The sequence below is a fragment of the Herpailurus yagouaroundi genome, unplaced genomic scaffold, assembly GCF_014898765.1.
Source record: "Herpailurus yagouaroundi ecotype Mexico unplaced genomic scaffold, PumYag 483, whole genome shotgun sequence".
NCBI lineage: Eukaryota > Metazoa > Chordata > Mammalia > Carnivora > Felidae > Herpailurus > Herpailurus yagouaroundi.
In genome coordinates, this window is record NW_024412700.1 from 2,429,256 (window position 1) to 2,451,186 (window position 21,931).

General features: G+C 49.2%; 1 protein-coding gene and 1 long non-coding RNA gene across 2 annotated transcripts in view; one reads left to right on the top strand and one right to left on the bottom strand.

The window, feature by feature from the left end:
* Positions 1–1,321, bottom strand: part of LOC121022931 (uncharacterized) — a 4,675-nt gene extending 3,354 nt beyond the window's left edge. Inside the window, exon 1 of the long non-coding RNA XR_005787177.1 lies at positions 110–1,321. This is a non-coding gene — a long non-coding RNA (uncharacterized LOC121022931). The remainder of the gene's footprint in view (positions 1–109) is intronic.
* DPP6 (dipeptidyl peptidase like 6) overlaps positions 1–21,931 on the top strand; it is a 941,878-nt gene that overhangs the window by 102,569 nt on the left and 817,378 nt on the right. The window lies entirely within an intron of this gene.

Sequence of the window (21,931 nt, forward strand, 5' to 3'; positions counted from 1 at the left end):
AGGGCTAACACAGGAAGGAGAGGAAAGGGCCATCACAGGAAGGAGGCAAGAGGGCCATCACAGGAAAGTGAGGGGAGGGCCATCACAGGAAGGAGGGGAGAGGGCCAACACAGGAAGGTGGGGAGAGGGCTTCACAAAGATGGGTCAGGGGTGATCATGAAGAACCAGCTTCTCGATGAGATCTCGTCACACTTGTGCCAGGACCAGTTGGAAGGAGGCTGGGAATGGTAGCGTTCAACTCAGTCTTGCTTGTAGACCAACCGCAAAGAGATGCAGGCCTGTGTTGTCCCTGACCTAGGGACTGCCCTGTGCCGCTTGGAGGAGGAACGTTTCATCCTCCGAAGGTAGCCCTGCTGAGGCGAGTCAGGATGCCCCAGGGCCTTGGCACCCATGCCTCTTACTGGCAAAGCCGTTGTGACTCCTTCGGTCTATACGCCATCCCCCCTCCCTTGGGCTCCTTGCCCGTAAACACAGACAAGCAGAGGCACGTGTGCCGCGGTGTAGTACGGAGCAGGAATGCCATCCAGCTGACTTCTGGAAGGTTCCGGGTGGAATGTGCTGGAGAAATAGAATGGAAAACAGAATCTTCCAGCCCAGAAATGTTGTCCACAGACATAGTGGAGGAAAACAACCACTTTTATCGTGTGAATAAGAGGCCCGAATGAGATGCGTATTCTAGGCAATCGAGGAACTTTCAAGAAGAAACGCGACCACCCAGGGAGTCCAGCCGACACCGCCTGCGTCACACGTGTTTCCTGATACGCGGGAACTAGTCCTCGAGTCCGCGGCCTTTCACGGCACCACCGGTCAGACACGGTGCATCCTAACCCACCTGGAAACTGGGGTGACCACTTCCGCCAGCTTGTTGGAAGGAGCCGCCTGTCTCTGGGACGGGAGGAAGTGTGCGTGCCGGAGGGAGGCTGACACCAGCTCACCGGAGGCCCCTGTCCCCCCGCGGGAACCGGGAGGGTGGGAGCGTCTCCCTTGACGGTTGCGTTTCGGAAAGATGGCTCCCGCGTTCCTTGGGAAGACGGTCCAGCAACAAAAGGCCCATCTCGTCCTCAAAAGGATACGTTTCCGAGAGATGAGAAAATGCTCACAATGGCTCATTTTTCCGAGGTGAACTTGGTAAGAAAAAGCAGAGGAGGGAAAGATTTCCCCTCCGGTTGACCCTGGGGTTTGAACTGCACGGGCCCACTTAGAGGTGAATTAGTGTCCCTAAATACAGTACGGTACTTAGCTGTATTTCTCTTCCTTACGATATTCTGTTTGAGAGACAGAGAGAGAGAGAGAGAGAGAGAGAGAGAGAGAGAGACAGAGAGAGAGAGAGAATCTCAAACAGCCTTCACACTGTCAGTGCAGAGCCTGATGCAGGGCTTGAACTCATGAACCACGAGATCGTGACCTGAGCCGAAATCCAGAGTCGGACGCTTAACCAGTGAGCCTCCCGGGCGCCCCTCCTTAGGATTTTCTTGATAATCTTTCCTCTAGCTTCCTTTATTGTAAGAATACAGTGTATAAATACAACACACAAAACACACGTCAGTCAGTGGTTTACGTTACCGGTAAGGCTTCCTGGTCAACAGTAGGTGGTCAGGAGTTAAGTTTTCAGAGAGTCGGAAATTCTGTGCGAGATTCGACGCTCTGGGGTGTCAGCCAGGCCCCTGTCTGCTGTGTTGTTCAAGGGGCCGACTGTATTTTCAATGAGGAGAATTAAACCTGTTTTTTTTTTTTTTTTTTAATTTGTCTTTGCCCTTAAAGCCAGAACATTGAAATGAGTAACCTGTTCAACAGCCAGCAAAAACACGGACACTCATCAGGAGTGACTGGAACCCGTCCCATGCTCACAGAGGCTGAGTGCTTCAGATGTCAGCACGATTTAGGCAGAATTGAGGACCAGGAGACTGCCAGGGACACCAGTGCTGGGGGGGGGGAACCATTCCTTCTTCCAAGAATTTAAGAGCAGGAGGCATGCCCCAAAGAATAACCCAGAGCGGGCTTTGCTGTGCTCCAGAGGCACTGGGGTCCTGCACCCTAGTGTGGGAGGGAGCTGCGGCTAAGGCTTGGGGCGAGGAAGGGAGGGGGCCCAGCACCTTGTTTATCCAGCCAGCCTTACTTCCAAGAGCGATTATTTATTTAGTGCTTAGCGCGTGGCAAGCAAGAAGGTGGGCACTTTTTACGCTGCCTCTCGCTAAACTCCCATATGAGCCCTGGATGGAGGAAATCTCTCCATTTATCAGATGAGGCTCGAACGAGTTCAGTCGGAAGACCGCCCAGGTCATCATCCAAGGCTGCCTCCTGCCGAGGTAGAAGGGAGAAAGCCGGTCGTCATCCAAGTCCGATGGGGGCAGCTTGACGCGGTCATCTTAGGAGAAAGGGTCCAGCTTCAGGTCTCCCGGGCGAGGAGGGCGGAGTCTCGATACGCGCACAAAAGTGCTCACTCCGTAAAATATTGATGCCACGGCTGCTGCGGCCACGCCCAGGGCATTTATTTGGAAGCGTCCCTAAGAATTCAGCTGTGTCTGCCGTGCCCCTGCCTTCCCTTTTCCTTTTCGCATCTTAGCCCCCCCACCACATCACCTTTGGATCCGCTTTGGTTCAGGTCGGTCCCACGATTAAGGGCCTGTGTTACTGTTGCAGCATCTGGTTCTTGAAAGCCTTGCGGGGTCACAAGGGTTCACCAGCTGTGCCCTGCCTGCTGCCTAAGTGGGAGAGAACTCTGGTCGGTGGGGCTTTTAACCGTTTTCGGAAGCTGCCCGCTGCTGTGTCCGGGGCAGGCCCAGGGGCTCCTGTGTTGTGCGCCGTCCCGGGGGATGGCAGATGGGAGGGGAGTTCACTCCGCAGAGAACCAAGTCGAGGTTGTTCTCGGACCCTGGTTTTTCTCCACCGTTTCCCAATTCCTTTCACTTGGGGTAGTTTGTCTGTTCCTCATCGGTGTAGACCTGGGCGAGGAGAGGGGAGGAAACTGACCCTGGGTGCTAACCATTTCATTAAAAGCTTGGTGATCGTAGGGGGCGCCTGGGTGGCTCAGGTTCTGATCTTGCATGTGTGGGTTCGAGCCCCGCGTCGGGCTCTGTGCCGACAGCTCGGAGCCTGGAACCTGCTTCGGATTCTGGGTCTCCCTCTCTCTGCCCCTCCCCTGCTCATGCTCTGTCCCTCTCTGTCTCTCAAAAGATAACATAAAACATAAAAAAACTTAAAAAAGAGAAAAGCTCGGTGATTGTAGCAGTAGGGCTCGGGTAACAGTGAGCATTTTGACTGTCTGTCACTGGCCGTCATCGTTGCCTGAATGACCGAGGGTGTCACGCACGTATGCTCGCCATCTGTTGAGCGTCTCTCGTGCAGGTATCGTGGTCAACCAGGGGATCGCTCAGCGAGCAAAATAGAATCCTGCCTTTCCCTCCTGGGGTTCCGTTCTAGCGGCAAAATGGGGGTACAACTGATTACACAATGGACTATGTAATTACAAGGCTGATACATTCTGCCGGAAAGGCAGATTGAGGCTGTCAGTGTTTCAGCATAGATGTTACGGTCCAGTATTGGATGATTTCGCAAATTTGAGGTTTCGTATCAATGGTATTAGTTATGATACGTGAGGAAGACGATTCTCCCAACTTTTTGATCCCAGGCAAAATGAAAATGTCACAATGATGAATATTTCTTAAGGGGGATTAAATCACTACATATGGGCGATTTGCCTCCACAGCAAGGAGTGAGAGAGCAAGACATTTAAATGAGGTTTCAGGGAAGCTTGGGTATCTGGTGTTTGTGAGTCTTGTGAGAGAAGTCTAAGGTCCTTACGTGAGGCACAAGGACTCATTTGACTCACTGTAAAGATGTGCTTATAAGGGGTCAGGAAACAAGGAGATGGGGGGGCGGGGGCCCTGACGGGGGGCTCTGGGGAGCAGAATCAGCTTTGGAAAGTGAAGATTGAATCAAGATTTGGTCCTGGGACCAGATACCAAAGAGCTTTGAAAAGCACATAGTTGTGAAACGACAGAACGAGAAACAATCGTGAAGCTTGGGTAGAGAAGCTTACTTCCTGACGTTGATAAAAAAAATAAACTAGGAAGATGGAAAGAAGGGTTGTATGTGCTTTTTTGTATGCAAGTAAGTGGTATGCATTTTAGGAGGACTAAAAGGCACGCCCATCCAACTTTTATGAAGATCTGTATCCAGGCAGAAGACATATACTAGAGGCTTTTATTAAAGTACTGTCAAACCTCATTAGCTGTGCCAAACGCTAATACTCAAGGGCTGAGCCCTCTCATGCCTTCTGTGCCGACCACATCACAACTGAACGTGTGGTTCTGGGTTCTCACATGAAGAGGGACAGACAGACTGGCGCACGTCCAGAAGAGAGGATCCCAGTCATGAAACACGAGAAATTGTGTCGGTAAACAAAACTTGAAGTAGGTGCTGTCTAACCGAGGTGTGGTGGGTGATTCTGTGTGTCCACTTAATGGGCCACAGTAGCCAGATATGTGGCCAGACATTATTTTGGCTGTTCCTTTGAGGGGCGTTTGGATGAGATTAAGATTGAAATTAGTGTACAGAGAAAGACAGGTACCATGTGTTTTCACTCTTATGTGGATCCTGAGAAACTTAACAGAAGACCATGGGGGAGGGGAAGGAAAAAAAGGACAAAAAGAAAAGAAAAAAAAAGTTAGGGAGGGAGCCAAACCATAAGAGACTCTTCAATACAGAGAACAAACTGAGGGCCAATGGGGGGTGGGAGGGAGGGGAGGGTGGGTGATGGGCATTGAGGAGGGCACCTGTTGGGATGAGCACAGGGTGTTGTATGGAAACCAATTAGACAATAAATTTCATATTAAAAAAAAGATTTAAATTAGTGGGTGTTGAGTAAAACAGATTGCCTGCTATAATGTGGGTGGGCCTCATCTAATCAGTTGAAGGCCTGGATGAAACCGAAGACTCATCGCCTTTGAGCAAGAGGAATTTTGCAGCGGACTGCCTTCAGACTTGAATTGCGACATTGGCTCCTTCCAAGGTTTTTATTTATGCCTATATATCTATAGGTATACAGATATTTTTGTAAATTTATTTATATATACAGAGATAGATAGTATGTATCTAATGGGTTGTGTTTCCCTGAAAATCCCTGACTAATGCACTAGGCAAACAGATATGGGATGGAGGGCAATACAGGCGTTCATAATTTTCTGGAAGATTGTAGCTCAGTCAGTTGAATGTCTGACTTTTGGTTTTGGCTCAGGTCATGGTCTCCTACTTCATGGGTTCAAGTCCTGCTTCGGGCTCTGTGCTGACAGCGTGGAGTGAACCTGCTTGGGATTCATTCTCTCTCTCCCCTTCTCTCCCTTTCTCCCCCCCCCCCCCCGTCTCTCTCTCTCTGCCCCTTCTCTGTGCACGCTCTCTCTTTCTCAAAATAGATAAACCTAAATAAAAAGTAATATCTATAAGGCTTTCATGGAAATAGATTCAGATTTATTTTTGTGTGATTTTTTTTTTAAGAGATTCTGATCCCTAGACTGAACTTGTAGGCTGGCAGCATTTAATCTGATAGAAGACAACAAAAATGGATATTTCAAATATTTTTTTTAATGTGAATTGACATGTGCGACAGCGAAACTTACAACATTTTGCTGTTGATACAGTTGGTGGAGAAACATTTGCACAAAGTGCTATAGAATGGATTCGGTGTGCCTGTTGGGAGTTAGAATTATAAAGAATTTTGGAAGTTTCTAGTCCAGTCGTCTGTATTTCTGGCTGCACACATTGTGAGTGGCACAGAAACGTCTTGTTTATTTCATCGAGGATGAAACAACAGACTTACTAAAAAGCTGAGAGTATAGTTACGGGTTTTACACGGAAACATCCAGGCTACCTATCTTGTGTGAAATCATTGGGCACAGCGAGAGAAGAGCCCAACTCCGGAAAGAGCGACAGATTCGGTGTCTGGATGCTTTAATTTTACTTGCTTGTGGACGTGGCTAGGAAAATGCTGATAGCAGAGTATCACTAAAGATCTGCTTGTGGTACAAAGGGACAGACACAATTTTTGTGTGACTGCAGTTACACAACAAAGGCACAGAACTTAGTATAGACCAGTCCTTTTATACGGCTCGTTTTCTAAGAACGTTGTATTTAAAATAAATACATTCAGCATATTTCAGATGCACTCCAAGCCTGCACGTCTCAGGGATCTCCATACAGGATTCCTTACGAGGACGGTCAGAAAATGAAGACTTGGGGCCCCTGGGTGGCTCAGTCGGTTGAGCGCCCGACTTCGGCTCCGGTCACGATCTCGCGGTGTGTGGGATCGAACCTCGCATCAGGGTCCTCGCTGTCAGCACAGATCCCGTGGCAGACCTTCTGTCCCCCTCTCTCTCTGCCCCTTTCCTGCCTGTGCCCTCTTTGTCTCGCAAAATAAATAAATAAACCAAAAAAAAAAAAAAGAATATGAAGGGTTAAGTTGCTCAAAAAGATCGCGTGCGTGTTGGTAAAAAGCATCAACAGGTGCGCTCTATTTTGTTGTTGTTTTCATTCATCTGAGACAGGTATTTGGGACGGATATTACTTTATTTTTTTTCTCAAATGGTTTACCTAGAGGTCTCAGATGATCCGTGGTCTTGAATGGACGTGGGCAGGAGGGTAGGTGCTCAGCAAGCTGTCAAGCGCCTGCAAAACTCAGGCGGCAGTTAGTGCTGGCACACCCCCTCCGTCACCAGCAGGGGCTCAGGGTTGTCGTGGGTGGAGGGGCCACCGTGGGTCCGTTCGGGGACACCCGTGTTCTCTGCTGGATTGACGTCCTCAGACGGACAGACGTGCTCCGCATGTTTTTGTCTCTTACAAAACGAAATATACCTACGGCCTCTCAGCGACTCCATGCTCCAGCCACCAGTCCTTCTCTCCTGCAACTTAATAGCAAAATGTAGCTATTGCCACTGTCTTCCCCTCTTACAGTCTCCTCTCCTTGCCCCTCCAGGGAGATCTTACCTGGCAACGTCACAGTCGGATCCAGAGGTCAGTTCTCACTTCCCACAGGTGACGGCATCTCCCTTTTCGGTCACTTTGCTTCGCTTAGCTTCTGGGCCACGGATCTCTCCGGTTCCGGCTGCTCAGTTTCTTACCCTGCCTGGGTTTTCCTCCTGCCCTGGGGGCTCCGGAATCCTCCTTCTGGCTCCTGCAGTCCCCGTGGCTTTCGGTCGCATCTGTGTGCTGCAGGCTCACAGATTCACACCCCAGCCTCTGAACTCCAGACTCTTATGCTAAACTCCCTCTTGCGTGCCTAATGGGCTTACCAAAGACAGCAGAGCTGAAACAGAACTCTTTTTTAAACATTTTTATTTATTTATTTTTGAGGGAAGGAGAGCGAGCAGGGGAGGGGCAGAGAGAGAGGGAGGAAGAATCCCGATGCGGGGCTCGAACCCACAGACAGTGAGACCATCATGACCTGAGCCGAAATCAAGAGTCGGATGCTTAACCGCCTGAGCCGCCCCCGAAACATCACGCGTGATTCACCGCCTCCAGACGTTTTTTACTTACGCTTCCTCATCTCAGGGGAATTATGCGGAAGGATGGGACCCTTGTACTGTCTGATACTCCAGCTTGAACACTCGGAGCGTCCCTTGTTCCTTTCTGGCCTGCACACCGCACACCAGTGACCTCTGTCAGGCAGCCCAGGCTTCGGGGGCACCCTGCACCTGACCTCCGCTCTCCCAAAGCAGCCTCCTCCTTGGTCTCCCTGTCTCCCCCTGGGTCAGACACACCACTGTCTTGAGAGCCTCCAGAGGGATCTTTTTAGACGTAGGTCAGATTTCTTCACTTAGTAGCTTCTCAGCATACTGGGATCAAGCCCCTGGTCTTACCCTGACACAGCCGTTTGTTGCCAATCCTGGGACCTCGCTCCCCCCCCCAATCCTCCCTGGTGCTGCTGTGACCCTGGCCTCGCTGGGGTCCCCGGAACACTTGCCGTATTTCGCTTCACTTCCGTTCACCTGCTTTTCCTCCTCCGCCACTCTCTCCCCCAGAGGTTGGCTCCCTTTTTCCGGAATGGTCTTCCTCTAGACCTCCGCACTGAAATCATTCTCTTCCCTTACCCTCTTGCCCCAATATCACGACACAGGCCGAGGCTTTTGCCAGCCGGTACCAGGTACTTTTCATGAAATCATATTCGTCCTTTATTCGTTGGTTTCACGTTCTAAATTCACGTTTTACGCACTCCCCTGATGGGCATCTTGTCTTGTTAGCCTTCCGTGTCCCCAGTGCTGGCACAGACGAACATAGACGGGATGAATAAATGTGGGCTGGGGGTTGTTCAGAATATGTTTTATGTAAAAAAAAAAGTTTTGTTTTTTTAATTTACTTATTTATTTCGAAAGAGAGAGAGCACGTGAGCAGGGCTCATAAACCGCGAGCTCGTGACCTGAGCCGAGATCAAGAGCGGACTGAGCCACCCGGCTGCCCCCAGAATAGATTTTTACAAAGGCGTTGGGGGGTCTCTTTTACTTTTTGTGAGTTTGCGATTCCAAGGCAAGGAAAGTACGAACTGGCAATGAATTGGAACTTGCGGAAGGGGAGAACAGGGCAGCAGTTGTTACTGACAAAGTCCTGTGCGGATCCTCAGGGCGCAAGCAGAAGGCGGTCTAGGTGAAACCCTGCATGCGGTGGCAACATTGTAACATGCAGATTCATCAGCTGAGGTCACAGCAAGTTCCTGCTGGATGGCAGAAGGAGAAATCCTGCCGTGTTAACATTTCTGTTAGCCATTCCGTTTCAGTGCTGGTATGTTTTGACACCTATTTTTAAGTGATTTTCCTGTCATGTCTCCTCTTTGGATCAGGCCACCGCCGGGTGTGCTCGATGCAGTGATATCCATTAACCACTTATTAAGCGGACCATGCCAGGCTGGATGCCTACAGCCTGTCCTGGGGCAGGTCCAGAACCACTTCTCTGAGAACCTTGGGTTCAATTAGGAGCTCAGCGTGTTGGAGTTTAAGCATCTAGCTCAGTGCTTTTATTTTACATTAGGTAACACCCTCAGTGGTGTCTGCGGTGAGCAGACCATTATATTTCTGCAAAAAAAAAAAAACAAAAAAAAAAAAAACAAAAAAAAACTACACTAAGTAGAATAAATACAATTATAAGTCGCTTCAAATCAGTTCCAGTAAGTTCTGCTCCCAAATGAGTTCAAGTCAGATAACATTTTGTTCTCCAGGGAGTTTCAAAGAGCTTTACGGTTTTCAAAATTGTGGCCTATATAGCCTGAAGTCACTGCAAAGTCAAGACTCATACACACTCCACAGAAACGAATAGAGAGCCGCATGTGGGAAGCAGGTGGGGAGTGGCGTGGCATCAGCCGGGGGGGGGGGGGGGTCTGTGGAAGCTGGCACTTCCGGAAAGAGGTGCACTTGGCATCGCGCCCTCCTCGGAGGACCCCGCTGCAAAAAGCCGAGTCCTCCCCAGCCTGGATCCAAATTCTCTTTCCTAGTGCATCGCAGCTGCCAAAATAGCTCTTTGAATTTGGTGCTTAGAAGGATTTAGAGAGACTAAAAATTGCAGCATTTCCCACAGAGCTATTTGTAAGAAGAAAGCGGTGGGGGTAGAGAAGTGGGTTGTTGAAAATAATAGGGTGAACTTGAAAAGGGGAAAAAAACCCGGGGATTAAAAGACGGGCAGTCTTCCTCCCATCGAAATTTCTCAAACGCAGAATTCTCTAAGGGGTTTAACTCTCATTTTTCTTCAGGGGCGGAAAGTGACGTTTTAAAAATCCTATGTATGCACATGTATGCACCTATAGATTTTATTTTGCAGGGGGGAGTAGATGAGCTGGGAGAGCTCTCCTCCCCAGGGGATCTCTGTGGCCTCCCCTGTAAGACTGTGAACAGCCCCCTCGCTCCTGTTCTACCTAAAGAAAAATCGTCAACCTGTAGGAATAGGTTGGGGGAAAAGATGAGTCGAGCTTTTGAACATCATGGCATCTCTTGAAACTCTTGTGTTAGCTGGAAGCCAGCAAAGGAGGCCTCTGTTCCAGCACTAACTGTTGATGAAGGGTGTTTTTTTTTTTTTTTTTTTGCTTTTTTTGCATACAGCTGTGTTTGGGAGTCACGATCCATTTTCCTAATCTTCAAATAACGGGTTTCAGTTGAACCCCGTGGTTCTTGCTAGTTCGTAACATTATCAATTCTTTGACTTGATCCGGAGTGGATCGCAATAACTCTCACAACAGAGATCCACTGTTGTTTCATGTTTTGATGAGCTGGAGCCGTAGAGTCTCAGAATCGGGAAGGATGCTGGTTAGAGCTTAGTCGATACTGCTTCTGCTGCAGGTGTTAAGAATACTTCTACTGACCTTAGTCGCTACATCTCTGCGTCTCTGCTCATCGGTCCTAGCACTGTGGTTTGGACCAGCCCGAAGCACGTCTCACCTTCCATCGCTGGACGTTTCTATTCAGTATCTGAGAAAATTCATCCCTGTCTCCCTTGAGCCTTCTTTCCCCGGGGAAAAGACTAGCAAATCCAGCCTTGGAGGCCTCTGTTACATTTTACTCTTTTAGGCCTTGGAAACATTTTGCAACTTCCCAGGGGAGCCCTTTGTGACTGCACGATTCCGGGTGCTTGGGCCTGCAGAGCCCGGTGAATATTCCGGGGGGGGGGGTCTCCGAGTGACCGCGGCAGAAGGGTTCAGGTTCAGGTTCTTAGGTGCCGTGCGTTGCCGGAAGTTTCACATTTGGGAAACTTCACGTCAGGTGCCAGGAACATAGAGTTTCTTCTGGGTGCCAGGAAGCTGCTTGTGTCTGTTATCGTCTGAATAGCCAGAGGGACGACCTAGATTTGGTATTCACCAGAAACTGACTGACTTGGCTGAGCCCGGGCCCCAGCCTGGGGACTCCCCAGTGGCCCTTCCCTCGCCTGCAGGCTGCGGGTGTATATGATAGTGGCTCCATCAGGAGGGAGCCCTTTTAAGTGTCCGAAGGGCCTTCTCCCAGCCACAGGAATTTTTGTGACAGCTCCGTGGAGCTGTAACTTGCAGGGTGTGCTTGCTCGCACAGCTCTGGGAAATTAGCATTATGTCCTGGGCTCTGCCTCCACCAGCACAGTCTAATGTGGAACATTTTCCTTGCCCTGAAGGGAGACCCCACCCCACCTGACCGGTGCCGGGTCGTTAGGGGTGCCTGGGTCGCTCAGTCGGTTGAATGTCCGACTTGGCCTCGGGTCATGATCTCTCGGTTTGTGGGTTCGAGCCCCGCGTCTGGCTCTGTGCCGTCAGCTCAGAGCCCGCGTCAGGCCCTCTGTCTCCAGCCCTCTCTCCGCCCCTCGCCTCTCAAAACCAAATAAACATCGACCGTGGGTCTTGGAGAAGTCACCTGTTCCTCCTCTTGACAGATAACGGCTTCAGAGTTCAGAGGCCACCGTTGTTCCTTCTCGACAGTGTCTACAGGTGCGTTATTTGAGGAAGCTGGTGACCATCCTCTGGATGGTTAAGCTGTTACCGGGTTATGCTTTCTGTGCTGTGGCTCTCCCCTTTTCGCTGTCCCGGCTCACCAGCAGTTGGGTCTGGACTCTTGCTTTTACTTACGAGTTAGAATGTTTAATTGCGTTTGATATTATCTGGCTAAAATTGCTCACATTCCCTTTTAGTGTTGATCAGCAAAATCTTAATTGATCAATAAGTAAATTAAATCGTTACAAGATTTAATCGATAAAGTGATTTAAGCGTTCAACAGTGGAACCCGTTCTGTTGTACCTGTGTGTGCATCCTTCTAAGCTGGCCAGTGGGTGTGTCGAGCAAGAGGGAAGCACAAAAAATCAGGCTGAAAGTTCAGGTTGGGACGGCACGATTTCAGTTCCATATGGTGCAGGACTCCCCCCACCCCAGCTGTAATGAGGACCTTCTAAACAGACTGTATGCGTGTCCAAAGTGACTCCGCGGTCGAAGGGCGGTTGAAGGTCAGGTTCTTGACCCATTTTCTGGCATCCGTAGGGGTGTCCAAGAGCAAAGTGCCCAGGAATGACGCCCGGCCCTCAGGCCTGATGCCGAGTGCACCTGTTAGCTGTGAGAGGTCAGGGAACCTTGGTGGTCCTGGGAGCTATCTGATTGTGTCCTGCTCTCCTTTGAACGACTGTTCGTTTGAACAGTAGTGAACACGAGAGTGAAGATGAGAATGACATCATCTGGAGTGCTTGGTTGGGGGGTCCTTCCAGGGATGAGACTCAGGTGTGGGGTCAAGGGGAGCAGGTGGCAACACAGGCATCAGGTGATGTGGAAAGTTCTCTCGGGACCTGGGACCTGCTGATTCCTGTGCCGTGTGGAGTGCAGGGTTCTTGTGTGGCTTCATGGATTTGTGGTAAAGAGACAGGCAATAGTTGTGTTTAAAACTACGAGACAGGGCGTCTGGGGGCCTCAGACTGTTGGTCTCAGTTCGGGTCACCGTCTCACGGTTCGTGAGGTAGAGCCCCACGTCGGGCCCCGAAATGATAGCAAGCAGTCTGCTTGGGATTCTCTCTGCCTCTCTCTCTCTCTGCCCCTCCCCTGCTGACACGTGTGCTCTCTAAATTAATAAACTTTAAGTGAGTAGAACTTTTAAAAAAGATGTAAAACTACAAGACCATAATATACTTAGGCATCTGTTTAAAGGATTAATCCTTTAAAATTTGAGAAGGCAAAATTAGTAAACATGCATAAGACCCTCACCTGGGCCAGATAGCACTTATCATTAAAAAAAAAATTAAAAAGCAGGGGCGCCTGGGTGGCTCAGTCGGTTGAGCGTCCGACTTCGGCTCGGGTCATGATCTCATGGTCCGTGAGTTCCAGCCCTGCATCGGGCTCTGTGCTGATGGCTCAGAGCCTGGAGCCTGTTTCAGATTCTGTGTCTCCCTCTCTCTCTGACCCTCCCCCATTCATGCTCTGTCTCTCTTTGTCTCAAAAATAAACGTTAAAAAAATTAAAAAAATAATAATAAATAAAAAAATTAAAAAATTAAAAAGCAAACAGACACATGTTCTTGGATCGAGAGAGAGGGGCATGTTCTTGGATCGAGAGGGGCATGAACAGTCTTCTGTCTCTTCTCTATTTTCTTTTTTTTTTTTTTAATTTTTTTAACGTTTTATTTATTTTTGAGACAGGGAGAGACACAGCATGAACGGGGGAGGGTCAGAGAGAGGGAGACACAGAATCCAAAACAGGCTCCAGGCTCTGAGCGGTCAGCACAGAGCCCGATGCGGGGCTCGAACCCATGGGCTGCGAGATCATGACCTGAGCCGAAGTCAGCCGCTTAACCGACTGAGCCACCCAGGCGCCCCTCTTCTCTATTTTCGAATATCCATCGGGGTGAGAAGCCACCCCAGCTCTTATTTTCAAAACTGTAAAATGTCATGAACGTATTTATTTTATAATTTTTTATAGTTTATTTTATGAATTTTATTACTGTGTGTTTTATTAAATTAAAAAGTATAATAAATTACTTTTATTATAAATGTTATTACTGTGTGTGTTAAAGAGAAGTTTCCAGTGAAATTTCTTTTTTTAAAATTTTTTATTTTATTTCACTTTTTTTGTTTTGAGAGAGAGAAAGAGAGAGAGTGTGTTCGAGCAGGGGAGAGGGGTGGGGGGTGGGGGAGAGACAGGGAGAATCTGAAGCAGGTTCCACCACTCCCAGAGCAGAGCCCGTTGTGGGGCTCGATCCCACGACCCCGGGATCATGAGCTGAGCCGAAATCAAGAGTCTGATTCTCAGCCGACTGAGCGCCCAGGCGCCCCCTCCAGTGAGATTTCTTTTTTTTTTTTTCAACGTTTATTTTATTTTTTTGGGGACAGAGAGAGACCGAGCATGAACGGGGGAGGGGCAGAGAGAGAGGGAGACACAGAATCGGAAACAGGCTCCAGGCTTTGAGCCATCAGCCCAGAGCCCGACGCGGGGCTCGAACTCCCGGACCGCGAGATCGTGACCTGGCCGAAGTCGGACGCTTAACCGACTGCGCCACCCAGGCGCCCCTCCAGTGAGATTTCTATTCTTATGCATCTTCTGTTGACTGCAGTGACTGGAGCTTATTCTTGTCCCTAAAGTGACCTGTGGATATGGTGTCACTGGCTGCACATCTCGTTAAAAAGTGGGTTCTGCTCAGTCGGTCTGGTTGGAGCCTGGAAGTCTGCATTTCTTTTTTTTTATGTTTTTTTTTTTTTTGAGAGAGAGAGTGAGTGTCGGGGAGAGGCAGACAGAGAGGGAGACGCAGAATCTGAAGCAGCTCCAGGCTCCGAGCGGTCAGCACAGAGCCCGACACGGGGCTCGAACCCACGAGCTGCGGGATCACGACCTGAGCCGAAGTCGGACATTTAGCCGACTGAGCCACCTGGGTGCCTGTGGAATTCTGTGTTTCTAAGAAACCCAGGATGATGGGGGACAGACATTGCAGCCGTCAGCCCTGCTTTAAGTAGCAAGGTCTCTCTCGTGGGGCCTGGGGACAGGGGCACGGTGAACCAGAGTAGGGACAGGACTGGCTACGGCGAGTTTCCCCGAGACCTCCCTCCTGTCCCTCTGCTTCTTGGGATTAGGGCCCTTTGGCATCAGAGTTGGATGGGGGGGCGATGGGGGGCATAGGTTCTGGGAGGAAAGGCCTGGATGGAGAAAGGACGTTGTTCTTCCAGTATTTTACCCAATTTTACATCGATTGGGCATGTGCTTGTACGTCCAGTCAGAAATGTATGTGACCTCCGGGAAATTTTACCCCCCCTGGCTGCTATACAAACAGAAGGCTGGGTCACGCCATGTTGCGGCCACGCGTCCCCTCCCGGGGGCCACTGAATGCATGGACTTGGCAGACGTCGACGCCCTCAGGAAGCGGCTCCCACATCTCTCCCTCCCAGGCACGTAGCTTCCCTTCCGGTTATCCAAAGGTTCTGGGATGATAGAAAAAAAAAAAAAGTTAATGAACCCTCTCGCAGATTGAAACGCCTTCCGTGGGTTCTGTAGGACTGTCCTGGTCCCATGGGCTGCCCCCCCCTTACTTAAAGGCAGTACTTTTCTTTTGACTTTTAAATGTTGCCACCGTTTCAGACTGCATCAGGCTTAAGTCACAGCAAACGTCTACATTGCTTTTATCTTTCCACTGATGGGAAAGTACCAGAAAGATTTCAAAGATCTTTCCGAAATGATTTGATCTCCTTCATTTTAATTCCCGTCGTCGCACCATTCAGATGATGGCGGAGTTCTTTAAAAACAGCTCATTCAATCATTTATGTTTTCTGTCATCCCAGAAGAGCTATTTAAGAGTGCGGGATGGGGGCGCCTGGGTGGCTCAGTCGGTTAGGGGGCCGACTTCGGCTCAGGTCACGATCTCGCGGTCCGTGAGTTCGAGCCCCGTGTCAGGCTCTGTCCTGACAGCTCAGAGCCCCCATCCAACTCTGATGCCTGTTTCAGATTCTGTGTCTCCGTCTCTCTGACCCTTCCCCGTTCATGCTCTGTCTCTCTCTGTCTCAAAAATAAATAAACGTTAAAATTTTTTTAAAAAGAGTGCGGGACGTGTATTTGTATCAGTTGTTAGTTTTAAACAAATGGGAAAAAAGTGTGTCTCGTACCCTCGGACCTCATGAACAGAACTGTGACATGAGCCACCACAGGGTGGTTTTATTCCCAAAGCTATTGTGGCCGGTACCGTTTTCCGGAAATAACATAATCCTAAATCCTTCTGCCTTGTTGGTCTCTACAACATGAGCCTAGGTCCTTCGATTGCTGTGGAGCCTGAGAAGCCAAACAGTGGGAAATATCATGTTTAATTGCCTGTTTGAACATTTCTTCGTTATTCCTTATTATCAGCTGTGGAAATAATGTATCAGCAAAGACTCCTTTCAGCTGAATTTCTTCTGCTGTCTTAAAATGATTCATCACAATCACCTTGGCCATTTCTACTAAGGCAAAAAGCACAGGCAATTAAAAATATGTTAGGAAGTGATGTGTCTGTGTGGCCAAGCAAACCAGCACCGATGACTTGGTCTTCCCCACCAAGTTTTGAACGATTGACATCAGAACGAGTACGTGTCACCGAGGTCTTATGTCGGGTCCCATGTGGGACAGCTGCAGAATTCATGCCTTACAAATAGCATCTAGAATCACAGATGGTCTCCTTCATCTTGCCTGCAGTCTGTCTGGGTTTGGCAAGGAAGCTGGAGGCCTGGCCGACACAGAAGGTGTTGCGGACCTCACTGCCACGCAGTCGGCAGGTGACCTGGTGTCACGTCCCTTCTCCATCAGTGGAGAGCTGGGGTGTGCGTTTCTCTTGCATGCCTCTCATGCAGTCTCCTGGGGACCCGTGACTGTCCTTCGCAGGACCCTTGGCTGGATTGAAAAGACCAGAGGGCCCTCGCATAAGGCAGCCTCCTCCTGGGCCTCGTTCACACGAGTTCTTACCTCCCGTGCCCTACACACTTAATCCCAGGGTGGTTGTCTACTTTGATGGAAAAAATTGTGTTTAATATAGGGTTTCCTGATAGCACGTTGTAAATGATCATTTTCAGAGGATGAGAACAATTTAAAATGCACTTCGATCAAAGAAATATACACTCAGGTAATGAATGGATTGTAGAGGCCGTCGGTCCACCCTCTTTTATTTACAGAGAGAACTTTTATTCCCACTGTATCAGCCACGGTTCTCCAGAGAAGCCGAACCAGTAGATTTAGGAGCCGCGGTTTCATATATTTTAGGCCAGAGAAACCCAACTGAGCTGTTGATGCTGTCCTTCTCTTTCCTTCTGGGTTGCTTGTTTGCACAGGTTACCGGAAAGCCGGCCGCAGAGCGGGTGGGCCTTTTAAGCCATCGATGCACCCATACAGAAGAGAACACCTCTGGCTGGCAGAGGACCCTCCTCTGAACAGTCACAGTTTATCTGGCAGTCCCATGATCTTACTGATGATGTTGACTGCCGCCTGAGGCCAAAATTCCCAGAGAATGTCCCAGATGAATCACGACTCACACCTGTCTCACACAAGTGCAGTGGGGGCCCACAGTGAGTCGGGGACCTGCACGCTTGGCTGCTGTTGGTGGAATCCTTCCGGCCACCAGGGATAGCCGGCAAGCCTTCCTCTTGTCACGGATACCTGGCTTCCCTGAGAGAGGTTTAGAAGGGCGAGTGACTGTGGACACGTCAGTGGGTTCGTAGTGCTTGCGTGTGAAGCAAATTTCTCTGAAGCAAGTTTCTTTCACGTGTAAGGTCTTCGCACGATCGGCCGAGAGAACCCAGGGGGCCACCGGCTTGCTCCTCGGAGTGCTGACAAACATCCTAGCGCCGTTCAATAATCCTGTCATATTACAGTTGCTAGTGGAACTGATTTCAAAGGAAGAGACAAGGAAGGAGGGAGGGGGGGAGGGAGAGAAGAAAAGAAGGGGGAGGACGGGGCATGAGGACCTGAGTTCTCTGACGGGGACTGCATCCCAAGATGGGTGTCACAGCTCAGACCTGGGGTCCTTACCTGGGTTCCTATTAGGTGGTCGTTAGTGATGTTATCACCGGTGGTATCATCAATGTTGCTGATTAGCGGTAGGTACTAAAGGAGTCCCTTCATATTAAAAGCCCAAGGCTTAGGAGGCTGCCGTAATGGTGTTTGTCCCCAGCATCTTGGAGGACCCGCGGTAGGTTGTGTTTGTCTTTACGGTTACTCAGTTCCTTGCTCTGGAGATAGAAGATTCGGCCAGTATGTCCTGTACTGACCAATGAACTGCAGGAGAAAGTGATGTATTTCTCCTCCAGATGGAAGCGCTTTCCTGAGTCTGTTTTTCTTCCATCAGGATTTCAGCGTAAGCTCTGCACAGAGGCTGGGCCCCAGGATCCCAGCCAGAGCCAGTGTTGACCAGGGTGAACACTGAGCAGGAGCAAGACGCCGACCTTTGTTCTCGTAAGCCTCTGGGATCTTGGAGTCTATTGTTGCCACGTCACAACCCAGCCCATCCTGACTGATATCAGATGCCTCAAGTACTAACATTCTGGGATCCTAGACTTACACTGATTTAACAGTTTATGTTGCCACGTTGTTCCAAACGATGAGTAAATGTAACTTAGAAAGCATAATGCAACTCGGTGGAATTAAAATGTATAAATCACGTAACACACACACACACACACACACACACACACATTTGGGGAAGGGAAAGGAGGGGCAGAAGGATAAATCGAGGGCAAGCCCGGTATCATCTCATTGAATGCGTGCCGTGAGGTGTTCTGTCTACACAAGGTGAGCGGCGTGTGGACCCGGCTTTCTGGAAGCCACTGCAAAGAGGGAACACATTGCTCAGGCTTGTTAAACTAATTGCTTTTGGCTCAAGGGAGCACCTCACGCGATGAACAAAAGTAGTGAGAACTGAAGTAATCCACATCCCGTGAGCAGGCTCACGACAGCCTCTGGCATCGGGGACTGGATGGCTACAAGGCATGCCACTGAGGTCTGAAGGCTCAGGAGAGCCCCTGTCGCTTCTCAGCTCCCACATCTAAATATTGGTTCTGGCAGGTTCTGACGTGCCTGCAAGGGGAGAAGGTGACCCAGCTTTGAGGAGCAGGCTCTGGCCAGGCTTCCACACCCAGCTGCGTCCTTGGAGAATAAACGTGAAAAAGCAAAGTCATGGCAGAACCTGCCATCCTTCCTTGCCTCCTAAGTCAGGAAACAGGAAGCCTAGAGGAAGGGCTGGTGCTCACGGCTTTGCCTTGCAGGCAATCTCATGCACCATTAATCTGGTTCAATTATTATCTTCGTCTCCAGTGGGAATCTCGAGTCGTGGCTGGTTCCCGTGGAGTGGATCGCCCCAGCCCCCCCCCCCGCCCCCCACAGACCCACACGTGGCTTTACTTTGCACTGTTGATGATAGAAGGGACAATCCCGGCCACCTGCCACTGATCCAACACCATATTTCTTTAGGTCTGAGATGCAGATTTTTTGCATGTTTTTCTACCGTTAATATCAGGATGTATCTTATAAATCATGGCATGTCATATTTTAATTGGAAGCAGTTTTTCTTTCGAAGTGGTTCGAGCCGTAACGTTGCCTATCACAATCAACGATTCCTTAGATTTGCTGAAATATGGTAAAAGGACGTTTGCCGTAGCAGAAGTAGCACCCAGCGTAGAGTCCTTTCTCTGCAGGGTTTTCAGAGGGGCTTCAACAAGACCCCTGCACGCCCTGGTGTACCTTGCATCCAGCCTTTGGCATACAACTAGGAATGTAAGTCCACAGCCTGGTGCACCGTGAATGAGGCAAGCCAGAAATCTCCAGTCCCCTGACATCAGTGATTCCAAATGGCTTGGGACTCTTTTGTCGTTTTGATTAAAGTGGAAGGCGGCTGTTCAGAATGGCCCAAGCCCCTATTTGTAGAAATAGGTGCTGCAGATGGTCTTTGAATCCTCAGCAGGGATTGGATGATGAGGTCAGATGCTACTAACCAGCCAGGGGCAGTGAGGGCGTCCCGAGTGGCAAAGGAACACACAGGAACACACAGGAACTGAAGATTACTGGGCGTGGAGTACTTAGGGGGCCGGTACCTGGAATCCAGTGTCTGTGTTGGAAAACATGGCCTTTTAGAAAGACCAGCTTCCTAAAACAAAGAGCAAGGTGGACTTAAGATCCTACATATATGTATGTTACATATACTGTTTGTATGTGTGTATGCATAGGATGTGTGTGTGTGTGTGTATATCCTATATACATGTATGTATACATAGGATATACATACATAGACACATACACACACTTTTACTCCTTCTTGGAGACATTATTCAAACTCTCAACTCTCTGGGCCCTCTCCAAAGTTCTCCTTCCTCTTTAGAGATCACTACACTGGGCGTGTGGCTCTGATTTTGAATCTCTGCTTTAAGAAGAGGGAGAATGGCTGTAGCCATGACAGGTTGGTCTCTGACACTGATGAGTGATGGGTCATCTGCCTGGCTGTTGGTCTGAGTCACCAAGGGCCAGATCCAAAGAGCAGAGGGTTCCAGGGTATTGTGGGTGCCCACAGCCAGCGGCATGGTGACGGCAGGGCAGCAGAGAGGGCACTCGTTCTGTTGGCTAAGCGAACACCCAGGGGTCTGTTGAGAAGTCAGCATCCTGGCTGTCAGGGTTTGGCGGGATAGTTTCCACAGCTCGTGCCATGGCGGTCTAGAGAAAATCTGGACTGGGGACAGTCTGCTGAGCCACACCTGTTGGTCACTGACACTGTACCTCCAGCGTTAGCATGAAACCTGCTGCCTGGCACATCACAGGTATCCCTAGTGTGAGCTCATGGTGAGGGCAGTGGCGATGGCATCCTTGGTCCCCCGCTGACCACAGCAGGTGCAGTCGCTGATTTCCCAGGAGGGACCTGCATCCTGCACCCGCCGGAAAGCCATTCCTCACCAGAGGAACTCAGAGGAACTCAGGCATTCGTTCGTTCACCAAACAAGCCCGTATGGAGCACCAGCCATTCCTCTGGGGTTTTCCACATTCACAGTCTGGATTCGTAGCTACTTGACTCCCATATGATCTGTTACCCGTCACTGATCACGTCCGTGTTTCTACTGTGAGCCTCGCGCGTTCATATGTACAAGTAAATCTCATCACAACGGAAGCCACTTAATTAATTTGTGAGATTCGATTACAGATTGCTTGAAATCACATTTATATCCAATAGGAGACTAAAAGAGAATGCAATCTCTTGAAACCCAGCTCCTGTGTAAGAAATGGATGTACGAGAGAGGTCCCTTCAGCAGGTGGAGGGCAGTGTCAGCCTTAAATCACCCAGTGGGCTGGAACTTTCTTTACTGTATTCGTGGTAAGTGTTTTGGGATGATGGTGTGTTTTATTTAGGTGGTTCAGATGTCTGGAGTGGGGAGTTTTGATGGAAGTTGTTAGGTAATTATTACTTAAAGGACAAATGAAGTATAAAATAGTTAGCTACATATTTTTCCTCCTGTGTCTTTTCTTTACCTATGATGCAAAAAAAAAAAAAAAAAAAAAACAAACCCAAAAAAACAAAAAAAACACCCCACCCTGACAATGTCTTTATTACAGAAGTTGATTGTTGTGTGGACGGGGATTGGAGAAATAATTTGCTGTTTAGAATTTCCCCTTCTGTAGCATCGCCTCAGTGAACATGTACCTGCTCCGAGGTCCACTGGAAAAATGCAAATTAATAATTATAGTATTTGTTACAAAAATGTTTCCTTGGGTATGTTTTAATTTTTATAGGAAACAGTCATGTATTTTACTTAAGGCTCTTATTATAGAAAATGAATATGTACGTGCGCTCACTGTAAGAAATTCCAAACTGAAAGTTGATGTGAAGTTCTGCCATGCTGACCTGTAACGCCTTCCTCATCTCAGTGCATACCTCTGGTTCATCTCTGTTGCACGTATACATGGATAGTATCGAATGTTGCATAACACGAATGAGATCATGAATTCGACTTCACTTCTACTCATTACAACGTGTACTATGAATGTTGGGTGCCCCAGACACTGGCAAGTAAATTAGTGAGTATGGGAGCAAGAGGCACATTATCTTAACTTAAAAATGATGTGTTCACACATTTTTATCGGATGAGATGGAAACTATGGAGATACGGAAAGCATAGAGAGAAAAAGTCACAACACTAATCCTGCCACCCAGAGAAGAGTGACATTAACGCCGTATTCTACTTTTCCCGGGGCTTTTCCTGCTTGTACATAAAAACCTTACTTAGAAGGTCATGGTTGAGAGACAGGCCAGCCTGGTGGGTGAGTCCACACTGATGGGGCAGCTAGAGGAGCTGCTGGAAAGGACGAAGTGTCTGTCGCGAGGGCCCCGTTGCCCTGTAAAGGCAGGCGTTTCCTCTGGCAAGGGGGGTGATGGGAAGGTTTAAGCAGGCAGTGCGGTGGCCTGACCTAGGTCTTACAGGATCACACCGTCTGTGGTGTTGGGAAGAGACCACAGGTGGGCAAGAGTGGAAGCTGGGAGAC